The 13,710-nt window shown below is 40.9% G+C and overlaps 1 protein-coding gene across 2 annotated transcripts in view; it reads right to left on the reverse strand.

Moving 5' to 3' along the window:
- The window catches only part of bmpr1bb (bone morphogenetic protein receptor, type IBb), a 46,453-nt gene that overhangs the window by 27,072 nt on the left and 5,671 nt on the right, over positions 1 to 13,710 (reverse strand). For both annotated transcript variants that reach the window (XM_046375564.1, XM_046375563.1), the window contains exon 3: positions 12,926 to 13,077. The gene's annotated coding sequence lies outside the window, so the exon portion shown is untranslated. The remainder of the gene's footprint in view (positions 1 to 12,925; positions 13,078 to 13,710) is intronic.

A 13,710-nucleotide genomic window follows, 5' to 3' on the forward strand; every position in this document is an offset into this window, starting at 1 on the left:
TTAATATGTGTCTAACATCTTTTGAAATATTTATATCCTCAGGGTGGGAACAGCAAAAGACATGTTTGGTGTTTTTGATGGACTGTCTGTGAAAGAGTACGAGTGCCACATGTGATACGCAAGAGTTTGTTTTAATTGTTCACATGTGCAAAAAATTATGGAGCCCTTTGTCATGTGCAGTGATGTGGAAATTACCAGAAGAATCACAGAATCCATGCACATGGTCTTCAGACAAGCAGAAACACTATGAAGTATGCACATATCACACACATACACTGATTTAACATTTAACACAATTTGCAGTCCAAACGTAAACATAATGGTAGGCTAACCTCAAAATGTAGAAGGGATTAGAATATTGGAACCTACAATCACTCCCAAATATTTTTTGGGACACCAGACAATGACTAAATCAAGATTTAATGGAATTATCAGGATAACTTTGCTGAGCAACTATTTTTACTTCCTGGGCTTCCTGGTTTTACTTTGCAAGGTTATTGGAACCTTGACCTGTAAATTTAATTTAACACGAAATGTTTGTTTTTCATTTCTGTTGAACTGTTGAGTCAATGTATGTTTTCAAAAAATCTTTAACTTAGGCTTTTAAGCATTTTACCCTTCCTGGATAATAAAATGTCTGACATTATTGACCACTATTAGACTTTATCAAAGTTCTCTTGGGCAATGACCTGTGTGTGTTGTGGAATGTAACTGTATTGTGAGGATGTTTATTGTAAGTGTTACTGCTCTAATTCCATCAGCACCAGTGGCATCCAGACATACATGTAAATCTTTCTCCCTGGGGATACGAGCACATTATATTTCCCCCTGACGTTGTTGTTTGTGCTCTCCCAATGATAGCACAATGAAAACACAGGAAGCAGCTCAGAGAGCATTGGGGCTGCGATCGATTCCTCTGTGTCCGACTGTGAGCTCGGCGATGTCTTAACGTCCATCCTCCTCACATCTCAGTCCCCTCTTTCCCTCCGACGGGCCGTCAAGTCTCCCTCTACCGCTAATGTATCTGTAGGCAGTGTCATCCAGGGCCGCCTCGCAGCAGTCGATAAATACTGGAAATGCTATCCATCTCTGAAACATCACTCCTTCACTTACTGTAAGTGTGCATCACTGTGGGCACCATCACCACACTGCTGACAGGGAGGAAGACAACACCAGGCAGCCCCGGCTATGAGCGAGGATCATCAGATGCAACCACAGACAGTTCTCACTACTAAAATTGCAGAGAACAGACTGCACGTCTCAATTGGGCCCTTGTTTGTAAAATATGAGCCGGTTTTTCGGATCACGAGTAAGGCATAACCTACAAAAAGCAGTCCTTATGGATGTTATGTGATAATATGCAGTTTTCTCCTCACGTCCGCTGAAGCAGCAACATCTCTTGGCTTCGGTGTTGATGTTTATTACTTCAGTGAAACTGACTAACCCATCAGAGCAATCTGCTGGTGAGAACTAATTTTAGCTTTTCAAATTTAAATAAAAGCGGAGTGTGTTGATAAACAGCAGCAGAGTCACACATGATGTCAAGTTTGGTAAGCTGTGTGCAGTTGCTGTAACTATCTGATTTCTTTTCACGGACAAGAAAATTTAATTATGTAATATAAAATGGATTTTCTCATTCATTAAAAACACTGTCAGAGGTCTATCATGGGTAAGTCTTAATCAACTGATCTCAGATGGAGGGACTGAAGAAAATAAATACAAAGCTTTAGGCCTTCTTGACTGAGCTACACCAATGAATCAGCAGGGCCAATATATCAAAAGATATTAACTCATTAGAGATAAACTGGTATACTTGTGTACGTTTGCAAGTAAGTAAAGACAAACTGCAGCACAGAAATGCCAAAAATGTAAGAGGTCATAAACACTGTTTTAATTATACAGTTTGTCCACCAGAAAGCAGATGAAACGTTCCAGAAAAGTTCCATTCTTTGCACTTCTCGTCAAAAGTCTCTATAATAACCAAATGTAAAGGAACATGTATGTTATCACTGGCTAATGATCTTATGAGCTTTTGAATAGTATCAGTATGAGGTTCAACAGTTACAAAGCTTTTCATTAAGCCGGTGGAAGACTAAATGAAAAAGGAAACTCGCATGGTTTATCATGTTTCTCAGTAACAGTGAAGAGAAGGTACGAGTCATACAGAAAGCTATGAGTCATACAGCATGATTCACTGCTTTTCTTTTCCAAAATCGTTTATACGTGTGGTGAAATGTCAGTTTCTTTACCCGGTTACCAAAAGAACTACCTCTATCACCCATCTAATCCTACAAGTATCCATCAGCACCTCTTTCTTTTATCTGAGCTCAACACTGTAGGCCAAGAAATTACCTCAAAACAAAAATGCCTGCAGTCAGCACACACTAGTAAAATCCACTCTGACTCCATGGAAATGTGTTGATTTTCTGTAAATAATTGTATTCAGTTGTCTTCTGCTCTCTTGAATCGGAGCAGTTGGCTGTAAAACCTGGAAACTTACTGGCAGAAGCACCTCATTAGACTGTTTCCACCTCCAAAACTTCTGGTCCCTCCATACTTTTCACAAGGTTATGAGACAACTACACACTTTTGGGACATACAACACCAATTACAGGTCTTGTTTATTGTGATCTTGATTGTACAGTTTATACTAGGCCATAGTGAAGGAAAGTATTATGCACATGAAGGTGCTTGCAACATCAGTGGGGCAAGAATAAAACGTGTGAAGAAAATTTAAAAGCTAAGCCAGCCATGTTGGAGCTGCAGAGCGAATGCATTATTGCTGGCTGGAATTTGGTATACAGTGCTCTGTTTAAGTTTAGAGCAGAAATAATAAAACTACTACTAAATGTCAGAACTGGAAATACGCATATGATACTTAAAACTAAACTTCTGAGGACATAACTTCTTTTGCCCATTTAATCCTAGAAATCTATAGAGAAGATATTTGGATGAGAGGGTGAAGGTGGAGAGGATACTGTTTGGATCTGAGAACCTGAAGACACACTGTCATAGAAACTTGTCAGTCACTTTATAGACTTTCCTAATAACCATAAACTCGTTAGGAAAGCGCTTACTGAGGTAATAATTCAAGTGAGAGGTGAGGGCACGTTCTCATAAAATGGCCTCCTGTTGGTCATTAAAAAGAATGCAGCTCTGTCCATTTTTTTTAGTCACTCAAAGACTCAAACTCTTTAATTGCACTTTTGTCTGTAAAGTCACAGCACAAGGTACATTGGCCACACACAGACTAATTAATAATGCAGTAGAGTAACATCTGCTTAAAGTTCTATTCATATGCTTTGTCGTAATTGTGTCTTTTGCACAACTTGGAACTTCATGGCACTAAGTCAGGCAGCTGGGTGCCTGAATTCTCATTAGAGCTTTCAGTTTTTCCTTTCCTTTGCAATAAAAGAAGCCTTGTTATTCCACATACGGCAGATGACTTCTCAGTATGTCTTAATTCTTACCTTATTTATATCATATTTGTCAATTTAAGTGATTTCTATGTGATTCTTATCTGATCTGACTTACACTAACAAGTACAACAAATTATTAGCTGTTCAGTCTCTGCAGTCAGCATAATTAATGGCGCCAAGGGTCCTGAGTGAGCGGGACCAGCTGTGTGTTATGTCTTGTCACCAGTCCCACTCTGTTTGACACCTTCGGTCACATCCCTCTCTTCCGATGCCAAGAACACTGGTGGAGTACCGTTGGCTCTGAAGACTCTTTGTGCCCACCCTCAGAGAACAAACACTATTAAGACTCAACAACGTGCCCCTTTGCCCATCCCCAGAGTGCAGGCAGTGCCAACGTCTGTAACAGGAGAACGGAGAGCAAAACAGCTGCTCCCAGTCTATCCTGCATCTGCCACAACTGTGATCTCATGGAACAAAGCGAGAATGCAACCACACGTTTCGTCTGGCTGTTCCATTCACACTTCAGCCATTGTCCTCTCTCTCTCTCTCTCTCTTCCTTGCCTTTTCTTTCCCCATCTCTCTGATACACACTATGGGTTTAAATCTGTATATTTATCAGTTATCAGTGATTGTTCTGATTGACATTTTTCTTTGTCCACACACTTTGTCTTGTACATTTAAATGAACTGTGGTGTGAAACCTCATTCAGCCAGTTGGTCACCAAGGCTGCTGGCTGAGTTCTTCCAACCGACTGATGGACATTTTTGTTAGACTGCAGTCCCACAGACAGGTGTTTCAGACAAGCAGGCTGCATCCACCATTTAAACTGTGGCTGTCTGTTTACTACTTTCAACATTTAAAACGTGTACTGTCACTACACTCATTAATCTACTCAGTAATTTAGTAATTATTAGTATTTTAGCTGATCCACTGCCAAATACAGTTTAATTCCTTGTGTGGATGTCTGGGAAATCACAATCAAAGACTGCAAACTCAAGTTGACTCACTCTAATCTTCATCCAAAGATCCTTCAATGCTCTCTGACACTGTCTCAATGAGGCGTTGACAGCGGCTTTTGACAGCACACCTGAACACCGCTCCCTTCATGGCTGCACTTTCTGCTCCATGATTAAGTGGAAGGTATTTGGGAAACCATTTGGTTCAAGACATCTTATGTGAAGGTTGAATGTTCTCCTCGTGTCTGCGCCTTTACACAGTTACCTGTAAGTGTAAATATGAGTGTGAATGGTTGTTTGATTTTATGTGTTAGCTCTGTGATGGACTGGTGACCTGTCCTGGGTGTACCCCACCGGACAAGAGGTCCATGTGGGCCAGTGACAGACAATGACAACAGCAACACCTAAAAAAAAAAAAAAAAAAACTTCAGTATCAGCTCTGTGAGGCTGTACATACAGAAGTATGATTAGTCATCATTCATCAACCTGTCAAGAACTTTGATATAAATGTGTGCTTCCATTAAGACCATCAACCTTCTTAGCAACAGAATTACCAAAACTGAATTAAAATTAAAAATCAAAAAAAATATTTCCAGTATTAAATTAAAAAACAATTGCAATCTTCAGTCAATTTTGATTTAGGTACTTAATGTATATTATTTAATATTTATCTGTTAACTTATTTATTGATTGATGATGTCTTGTTTACTGAGCACTACTTGTTATCATTCTTGTGTAATGAGACAAAATCGACAGCAGGCAACAATAAACCGGGGGTGGGGGTGGGGTTAATTTGAGCTTATTTATAGAGTCCTCCAAACTCTGAACCTTGACTGGTTACTTTTTTCTAATGTAGCTGACTTCTCCCTCTAGAGCAATTTAGTTTGATCAGGACAGATTGATGCAGTGTATTAGCCAGCAGCAGTGAAATGTCCACAACACACAGGCTTTACATACAACAAGCTAATAGACTTCTGGGGCTGGAATTTAAAATGGAAAACTAAATGGGCAATTCTACCATTCCCTACCCAACATAACAACACCACTAAGAGCCATTAAACCTGCCACAAATTGGCCTCGGCTTGTATTTGCCTCTATAGATAGATGTGGTGAGGCACGCAGCCAGTGTGACTGCGTGTCTGTAGGTATGGCAGAGCTTCAGCCCACCAGACAGCCTGTCGAGGAAGGATCAATACAGGATTACGGACAAATCCCTCCCTTCAGACTTTGTTTTTAAGTGTGTACAATCCTACAGTGTTAAAGGTTTTCCCTCGTGCAGCCAGGTGATTTCAGAACTTTCCAAATACCGTTTCTATCCATAACATTTTGACAAGGCAGAAACAAGACAACTGAACTGAGTTTTGAAAGTCAACTTTTCCTTGAGGATGCCTTAGTTTCAGATGCCAGTGTGTGTGTGTGTTCTCAGCTGATCCAATAGTTGCCATCACCAGGTGTGTCCATGCAGGGAGTGGAAAAATAACACAGAGAAACAGAGGAAAGCTGGCCCATGCTGCTTATTTGACATCACAGTGGAAGAGGTCGATTTTTCAGGCTCCAGTGACTTAAAATAACCAAAACAGATGACTGACAGAATGACTGACACTTACTGAGGTGAACAGGGAGAGCATGCGCTGCGCTGCCCGGTAAAAAATCCTTGTGACCAGCCCTCACTAGTGCATATGGCTTTATATTCTACATGATGCTAGCAGTGTTTGTAAGAAGTGATCCTGTGCAGAGAATTCCTGCCGCACCGCCCTGGTGGTTTTAAACGAGTCACAAAACAAAGGTCGGCATTGTCCTTGGTTTCTGACTTTTGTTGTGAATCACTCTGTTCTGCAGAAATGCAAACCTTACATGCAATAATATATACAGCATGTCATCTGATTGTTAACCCCCTCGTCTGAAATGCCACTACAAAACACACTGTCACAGTGAGGAAAAAAATCATAGACAAAACAGGACTGTTCAATTGATATCACAAGCTTCTTACACACAGAAACCATCTAACCAGATCACAACAAAGCCAAATTATTGTCTTTACCCAGCTAATTCTAGAGCTTTTCAACTTTGAAAACAACACCGACAAACTATCTCCGAGAGGGGAACACACATCTGCCTCATCTGTCAACACATCATAACCAAGCCAATAACAAACTCTGAGCTCAGAGGGAGGTGGCAGAGAGGTCAGTCGACTGTGCATGTATGTCTCTGAGCCGAAGAAACAGAGGAGAGAGAGAGTCAGTGTCTATTCACAGCATGGATCTGCTCTCAGGTCTTTGCTCAGGCTACCCAGACCCTCTGGGAACCAAAGCCACAGCGGGCAACCTGAAACCCATGATGTCATCGTCAGAGAGCACAGGCTACCAGCAGTCAGTGAGAAAGTGTACAAAACCCAAAGTCAACATCACACAATTACTGGGGTTAATTGTATTTACAGTTGCACAGCTGTGGTGGATTAAGGGGTTCGCCGACAAAGTATGGTACATGTGTAAGGAGAGGCAAAGAGTCCTGTCAAGGATTCTACTATTTAAAAGTTCCACAGTGACACTTCCGTTTAGTGTTGAGGTTTTGAGGAATACGTGTGCTGGTAGAGCTGAGAGTCTGCAGCTTTTATTTCCATGCTGAATTGACTTGGTTTGTATTTACACTGATAAACCCACCTTCAGTCACAATGCTTCAGTGTTTTGTTGGGTTGAAACCCTGCACAATCTTGGCATCCTACTGAACATGATTGCCTATCACAACAAAAGCATATTGCTCTCAATGCCTACTGTATCTAAGTCGTTTATGTTGCAGTGATAGACTACAGGTTAGGAAGGTGATTTTTTGTATTTTTGTTTACACTGCTCATTCTAAAAGGTATTTAATAGTTTTTTGTTAGGCTTCAGACGCCAGGAGGTCCCGCTCAAGGATGTACTGAGTGGGCTCAGTATGTATTTGTAAATATGTATCGAGCCCGTTCCGAGCCTTGCAGATCAAACTGTAGAAGTCATTAGATGCTTTCTAAAACAAATCAATTGATCACACTGATATGTAAGGGTCTATATTCACTTTTTCTTTTTAATTAATGGCTAATGCATACATGCATACATTATGACTTTAAACTGTATGTAACATACTTTGAGAATTATTAATCATTTTCTCAAGCCGAGAAATTTATGTAAAATACAGGAAAAACAAATCTTTTTTATTCTCCCTCCATACTGAGAGCTTGCAGTATATACACTGGCAGCCAGACTGCCAGGATCTTATGTGTCTGAAGGGAGAAAGTACAGGGTCAGACATGTTATCATATGCTATCTATGATGGATGGTCATTTCCTCCCACTAAACAGGTTCTGTTCCTGCTCAGCTTTATCTTAGTGCTGATGTGCAGGACTGATATGAGGCTCAGAGATCACCCTCCACCTGAGGTATGATCCTTAAAACATCTTATATATTCCTATCAGGCCCGTGGGTGTTACCCTACAGATATCATCAATTAACACCAAATGATCTTCTTTGTTGTGCTGCAATTGACTGCTTTGCAACATTTTTCATACGCCTCCTTGGGGATTTCTGCAGCCATTGCATTAACTTTCATTTCTCCTAATTCTCCAGCATTTAACAAGCATTTGTGATCATTCTTGGATTACAGGATTATTTTATCTGCAGTACGGTTACTATGGCTTTTGCGTTGTTTACTCTGCTATTAGTTGCTTTGAATATATAGCCTAAAAGAAAAACATCAAAAAGTGAACTTTAGAGCAGCCAAAGCAGAGCAGTCCTGATTGAACGACTTAAAACAAGCTTTGAAATATAATCATACGACCCTGCATTCTCTCTTAACATATGTTCATCATTAATGCCAGGATGCTGCAAGAGGAATGTTTTGGATACTGACAGCTTTCCAAACTGTTTTAGGCTGACTGAGAACTGGGTTAAATGTCACGGAAATGGCAGGGTGATCTTACACAGTATGTGTATCATTTTTTAGCCGACGCTAATCAACAGTTTTGACTTTCTTATGATCTGCTGAGCTTCTATCTGAAGGCTCTGTGTGGAAGAATGTAAACAGTCATGTCAAGTAAATACAGTCTCATTATATTTGTTTATGACAGTCCACTGTGGGTACTGGTCCTCAAGATGAAGTCATACTTGTTATTTCTTTTTTTATTTGTGTTTCACACAGGAAACTGTGTACCATACTTGACTTTGATGATTGACAATGGAGGCAATTTTACAGTTGCCTAACTGACAAAGCACATTCACACTCCACTGTCTAGATGATAAAGTTTGTGCACACACAACTCATTATTGTGTTTAAGATGAGTGTCACATGTTTTTATCTTCACACAGCATTTTAACTCTGCACTCTCACTAGACAGCCCTCTGATCAAAGTCTGCCAAATTCCTTGGTGATGATTCCCCTTATGGGTCCAATGTCAAGATCAGAGACTGGAGCATGGAGACAGCATACTCAGTCAAACAAGCCATATAACATTAATTTTCCATGCCTGATCTGTTGCAAAGGCACGCATGCATCCTTGCGCACACACACAATGACCAAGACGAGGCATAGAGGCAGCTGTCCTGTCACCCTGTGTCTAATACAGACAGACAGTGGGTGAAGAAACAATTGGATGCAGTGAGACATCCATTCAACTCACGGGGGGTTGAGAACATCAGGAAGATGATGAACTCCGTTTGTACTGTGTCCACAGTATTAACTTGTGTCTGTGGACAAGAGAAATACAGCCTCCTTGGGTTTCTGCAGTAACATATCAAGTGAAACAATAGATCCAGAACAGTTCAAGAGCTGTATCTTCAAAGCCCTCACAAGTCTAATTTATGATTTTTAAGACAGACGGTGGTTGCATTTTCATCCACACCAATAAATTAAATTATAAAATGATTTAAGAAATACTTTGACAGTTTGGCTAATATGTCTATTTGCTTTCTTGCCAAGAATGAGATGAGTACCTCTAGCCTCTGTCCAGATAACGATCAGAGTCTAGAACGTCTCTTAATTTGAAATATGATGTGCTAAATTGAGAGTTTTAGAGGTATCAGTAGAAAGAACTTTGGATAGGAGCAGGCCAGCTGTACTCGGTAGGCTTCACATGTGTTACTCACACAAACACACACACACACATTGAATATGCCATTCCAGACATGTTTACACAGACAACGTTGGATGTCAGAGTAGAAACCTTCAGGGCTTTGTCTTTGCCAGGGCATCCTACAACCCCAACCCATATATCCCAAAATCCCTCCTGGTCCATTTGAACGTTATGAAGTTTCAATTTTAGGGACCAACTCCTGCTTGGCCTCTTAGCACAGTCTGTCTCCCTTTGTTTTGTTTTGCTTGCTTTAGATCTGCAGCTTAGACCAACACTGAAACCTAATAAAGCAACACTGAGGAGGACAAACACCACCAGCTGGCCTTATTGACAAGTAAGCACCACTGGCTTTATGCTGTTGTTGACATCAGTTTGATCTGGTCATCAGTCTCGAACACCTTGGATGAGTGCCAACCAAACTTGACTCAAGGAGCTGCAGGCAGGTCAGAGAACACAGTCGGCACCAGTTTGTCCACACACAAAGAGCGGCCAAAAAACTGTGCCTTTTCTCTGTCCGAGCCCGTCAGAAGGACTGAGGGCCTACGGTGTGTGTGATTGATGACCAAAGTTCTGCATATTTCTGAAGTTGACACGTGTTGGCTCTGTTGGCTGGGAGTCATCTCTTCTCCATTTAGTTAACATTATTCTTATTATTTCTTCGACTAGCCCAGCTGTTGAGTACGTGTGTGTGTGTGTGTGTGTGTGCGAACGCAGGGAGGGGTTTTCCATGCACTCAGTTGCCCAGGTATGTCTAATGAAATCTTGAGTGTTGTTTTGAAAACCCTCAGAGTTCCAGCCATTTTCACATTCGAGGTTTTTTCTCTCAGATGCCTCCTTCACCCCTTCCCTCCCACCAACATGTGCTCCCATGGAACAGTCCACCCAAGGTTACTAACTGCTTAATTCGCAGCACTTTCAAAAAGTAAAACAAACACTGGTTGTAAAAAGTGGGGAACACCCACCATCATGACCACTTTTTGTCCAGAAGGAGAAAACAGTACCTAACTGTATTGGAAAAAAAAACTGTCTGTGTTCAAATCAAGTGTTTGCAGCTCAAACTTGAATCAGGAAACCAATAAAGCCACAAGATGTTGGCACTTGAGACAAAAGTCACTTATCTTCCAGTTACTTGCCAGTGAGAGGCTGAGGCTCAAAACCTGTGCAATCATTCATTAAATCTGATCTTTATGAAAAGTATAAGAGAACTACTGTTGTGTTATTCAAAGCTGCATTACACAGGTGGAGGAAAGAAGGAGCAGTCGTTCACTGACACAAATGTGAGCACAATCATAAACACACACACCTTGTAAAATTTTAGGGGGGAGAGCACGAATCCCAAAACACTGACATGCTTGTGGTGTGTTTAAAACACACTACAGTGGTTGAAGATGCAGATTAAAACTCATGTGAACATAATGTTGCTCAAATATGAACAGTAAATGTGTTACTTTCACACTGTAGTCACTCAGTTTAACAGCTACTCATTTAGCTTTTTTCTCATGTTGAATCTGTATTTTAGTACAAATACTGATCTCACACAAGCAACTGTATTGTAACACATTGTTAATATTTAAGAAAAAAACTAATAACCTGAATTATGTGCATAAACTGTAATTATTGTGTTATGGTGCTTTCAAGCGTCTTTCAAGGCAATAGCTGAGAATCAGCTTGGTTGCCAAATCTGAAGGCAAATGTACGCAGCTGTCCACCAGTTTGCTAATTTAACAGAATAAACACAGACTGGTTTACTCACATACACAGTAATTCAAACAGCACAGATAAAGCAAATGTATCACATTTTACATTTTCATTGACTATCTAAGCTTTTCTCAAAAATACATATAGCATAAAGACCAAGGCAAATACAAGATTTATCCAGAGGATTCTATAAACCAAGAAAGCATTTTATCCCCTGAAACTATCTGATCCTTAAATCCTAATCTGTGTATTCTGGCATACCAACATGCACTAGTGCGTGGCCACTCATGTGTGACTGCAGCTCCCCACGCGTAAAGCTATGTAATGGTAATTAACAGCTGTGTCTGCTCTCGAACACCTGCAATAACAATCCAGGCTGTAGCAGGTTAGCTAGCCACTACTCTCTCTCTCTTTCTTTTTATCGTAATCTGATCCAGCCTCCTCGTCTACGTAAAGCTCTCAGAGCCTCCGAAGAGGCCAGGCTTGGAAAGACAAGCAGAGAGAGGCCGCTCTCTTCTCAGACTGGCCGAACCGTAACTAAAGATGAAGAACAAATGAGTGATTGGTTTGGCTAACTCTTTTTTCATGTTGAAAGTTGATTTGAAAAGCAGAAAAATGCTCCATATGTCTGCATTAAGTCTTTGACAGCAGCAGTTTGAATTGTAATGCCAATAGGGCTGGTGATGTGGCTGAAATGAAAATGTCACCGTTTTTAATGTTTTTATCATATTGTTATATATCAAAATATGAGAAATGTAAAGAAAGTAAATCAGCGCCTCATCAGTGATCGAGCCTTCAAAAGCAGTCGGTCAAGCTGCTGAAACTGTTGTTTTCCCACATGGTTAGTCTAGAACCAGACACCGCACAACTAATTTACTCAAGTGCGTCTGTAACTTTTCTTTCAGTGATGACCTCAGGCCTGGGTAGCACAAACAAAGCACACAACTGAAGGCTGAACTGAATTCTAGTTCCTTTAGCAGTCTTTATAGCTATGAAAGAGGTTTAACCATCTGCACTTTGATATTTTCAAAGTAACCTGAGACACCTAATAGAGGTCCAAAGAGGACACATTATCTCTGGCCAAACTGCAGGAGAACTGGTCAAAAATAAACAGGGAACTAAAAACCATTGAAAGTGTCACTGGGGAAAGTCTGGAAAATCATGACAACTCCTGCCAAAATACAAACCGCTTCAACAAAGAGCAGCAGCTGTCACAAGTTGAAACTACCCTCTAGGGATATGACAGACAGCAAACAGGGGCGGGAATAACTACTACAAACTTACATGCAACCAAGAGTAACATGACTCACCTTTTGTTTGCAATAGTGATCTGGTTAATCCAATGTTTAAGTCCTTTTCATGAAGTGTTGACATGAGTTTGTCACCTGTCACCTGTTTTGGCTGGCTCCCTAATCCTGCAACCAGTTCCAAGAACCTGACAGGGATTGCGGTATGATGCAGTATTGTGTATGAGCGCTCGTTTCCAGATAAAGCAGAGTGCCATCGGGAGCCAAACATTACAATAGCAGCCGAAAATAAACTCACTGGAACATCTGATTTCTCAAAAACGTTTGATGGACCATATCATAGCAAAAGAGTGACAGCTGTTCCCGTCAGGTTTAAGGCAACACTCTTTGTAATACTCCACACACAACACGCTCCATTTTGTCCTGCTTGTTCCAGGATGTGACTGAGTCTTTATTTTAAGGATTAGCATTGTATTGATAAGAGACGACACACTGAGGACTCACCTGATACGATCTATGCAAACCCAGCTTCACTGCAGCATCCTCCGCATCCTCCTCTAAACCCCGATTTAAAATGCAAAGCTCTGAGGTCAGCGCATTTCCCCACAGACGGTCTCAAAGGTACGACTCCGAATGCCCTCTGCCCTCACCCCAATCTATGGAGAAAAAGGCACATATGAAACACATTTCACAATCTGTCATCAGAAACACAGGGCTGTGCAAAAGAGAGGAAAAACACGAACAAGACAGAAATTGATTTCATCTGTTTCTCCATCCCCTCTCACAGTCTGAGTGGCACTGCTGTCACTTACTATTTAGCAGACAAGCGTGAGGCTCAATTGCAGAATCAGATACGGCGCAGAATAAGGTTTACAGTAGAACAGACATGCAAGAATTCAGATCAAAGCTTTACTCAGATTAGTCTCTTCAAAGATCAAGCTGTCAAGAGAGATCATGTTGATGCGCTTTGAGTGTGGTGAAACACAGAAACCCTTCATCATGCAGATATAAGGACTTATGAACTTTCAATTCTCAGAAAGGAAAGCAAGTGTCTTGAAACATACTCTAATAAACCAGAACCAAGATTATATCAGCAAAACAGCACACTGAGGCACAGCTGGGTACGGTGCTGTACTAACACAGCCAAGACGGAGTGTTGAATCCAGGACATTTCAGCTGAAACAGGTGAATTAAACCGTTCTCTGGGTGGTCTTTTCTTAATAAATGAGCTGAGTTAGAGCATAATTATGGGCTGACAGCCTGCCTGCTACCTGCTTGTCAGGCATGTG

The sequence above is a fragment of the Scatophagus argus genome, chromosome 20, assembly GCF_020382885.2.
Source record: "Scatophagus argus isolate fScaArg1 chromosome 20, fScaArg1.pri, whole genome shotgun sequence".
NCBI classification, from domain to species: domain Eukaryota; kingdom Metazoa; phylum Chordata; class Actinopteri; family Scatophagidae; genus Scatophagus; species Scatophagus argus.